Source organism: Chiloscyllium plagiosum, chromosome 28 (assembly GCF_004010195.1).
Source record: "Chiloscyllium plagiosum isolate BGI_BamShark_2017 chromosome 28, ASM401019v2, whole genome shotgun sequence".
NCBI lineage: Eukaryota > Metazoa > Chordata > Chondrichthyes > Orectolobiformes > Hemiscylliidae > Chiloscyllium > Chiloscyllium plagiosum.
The window spans coordinates 3,173,539-3,175,485 of NC_057737.1; the positions used below are offsets into that span (position 1 = coordinate 3,173,539).

General features: G+C 44.8%; 1 protein-coding gene across 3 annotated transcripts in view; it reads left to right on the forward strand.

Annotated features, from left to right (window-relative positions):
• The window catches only part of bcas3 (BCAS3 microtubule associated cell migration factor), a 1,214,579-nt gene that overhangs the window by 154,638 nt on the left and 1,057,994 nt on the right, over positions 1-1,947 (forward strand). The gene's annotated exons all lie outside the window — the stretch shown is intronic.

Sequence of the window (1,947 nt, forward strand, 5' to 3'; positions counted from 1 at the left end):
GGGGTTGCTTTGTTAGTTAAGAACAAAATTAAATCTATGGTATTGAATGATATAGCGTCGGATGATGTGGAGTCTGTTTGGGTGGAATTGAGGAACCACAAAGGCAAAAAAACATAATTGGAGTTGTGTATAGACCTCCTAACAGTGGTCAGGACCAGAGGCACAACATGTGGCTTCTCTGGAAATAGAGAAGGCATGTCAGAAAGGCAAGGTTACATTGATCATGGGAGACTTCAATATGCAGGTGGACTGAGTAAGTAATGTTGCCAGTGGATCCAAAGAAAGGGAATTCATGGAATGCTTACAGGATGGCTTTTTGGAACAGCTTGTCATGGAGCCCACAAGGGAGCAGGCTATTCTGGACCTAGTGCTATGTAATGAACCAGACTTTATAAAAAATCTTAAAGTAAGGGAACACTTAGGAAGCAGCAACCATAATATGGTAGAGTTCAGTATGCAGTTTGGAAGAGAGAAGGCAAAATCGGATGTAACAGTGTTAGAGTTAAATAAAGGTAATTATGAGGGCATGAGAGAGGAACTGACGAAAATAGACTGGAAGCAGAGCCTAGCAGGGAAGACAGTGGAGCAAAAATGGCAGAGTTTGTGGGTAAAATTGAGGACATTGTACAGAGGTTCATCCCCAAGAAGAGAAAGATTATCCAGGGAGGGATTAGACAGCCATGGCTGACAAAGGAAGTCAGGAAATCTGTGAAAGAAAAAGAGAGAGCCTATAAAATGGCCAAGAGCACTGGGAAATCAGAAGATTGGGAAGGCTACAAAAACAAACAGAGGATAACAAAGAGAGAAATAAGGAAGGAGAGGATCAAATATGAAGGCAGGCTAGCCAGTAATATTAGAAATGATAGTAAAAGTTTCTTTCAATACATAAGAAACAAACAAACAAACGACAGACAAACAAACGACATTGGGCCACTTCAAACTGATGTGGGAAGCCTAGTGATGGGAGATAAGGAAATAGCAGGAGAACTTAATAAGTACTTTGCGTCAGTCTTCACAGTGGAAGACATGAGTAATATCCCAACAATTAAAGGGAGTCAGGGGGCTGAGTTGAGTAGATTAGATTAGATTACTTACAGTGTGGAAACAGGCCCTTCGGCCCAACAAGTCCACACCGCCCTGCTGAAGCGCAACCCACCCATACTCCTACATCTACCCCTTACCTAACACTACGGGCAATTTAGCATGGCCAATTCACCTGACCTGCACATCTTTGGACTATGGGAGGAAACCGGAGCACCCGGAGGAAACCCACGCAGACATGGGGAGAATGTGCAAACTCCACACAGTCAGTCGCCGGAGGCGGGAATTGAACCCGGGTCTCTGGCGCTGTGAGGCAGCAGTGCTAACCACTGTGCCACCGTGCCGCCCACAAAAGAGAAAGTGCTAGAAAAGCTAAAAGGTCTTAAAATTGATAAATCTCCTGGCCCTGATGGGTTACATCCTAGAGTTCTGAGGGAGGTGGCTGAGGAAATCGCGGAGGCGTTGGTTGAGATCTTTCAAAAGTCACTGGAGTCAGGGAAAGTCCCGGATGATTGGAAGATCGCTGTTGTAACCCCCTTGTTCAAGAAAGGATCAAGACAAAAGATGGAAAATTATAGGCCAATTAGCCTAACCTCGGTTGTTGGTAAAATTCTAGAATCCATCATTAAGGATGAGGTTTCTAAATTCTTGGAAGAGCAGGGTCGGATTAGAACAAGTCAACATGGATTTAGTAAGGAGAGGAGAAAGTGAGGACTGCAGATGCTGGAGATCAGAGCTAAAAATGTGTTGCTTGAAAAGCGCAGCAGGTCAGGCAGCATCCAAGGAACAGGAGAATCGACGTTTCGGGCATAAGCCCTTCTTCTACAGGAATTCCTGAAGAAGGGCTTATGCCCGAAACGTCGATTCTCCTGTTCCTTGGATGCTGCCTGACCTGCTGCGCTTTAG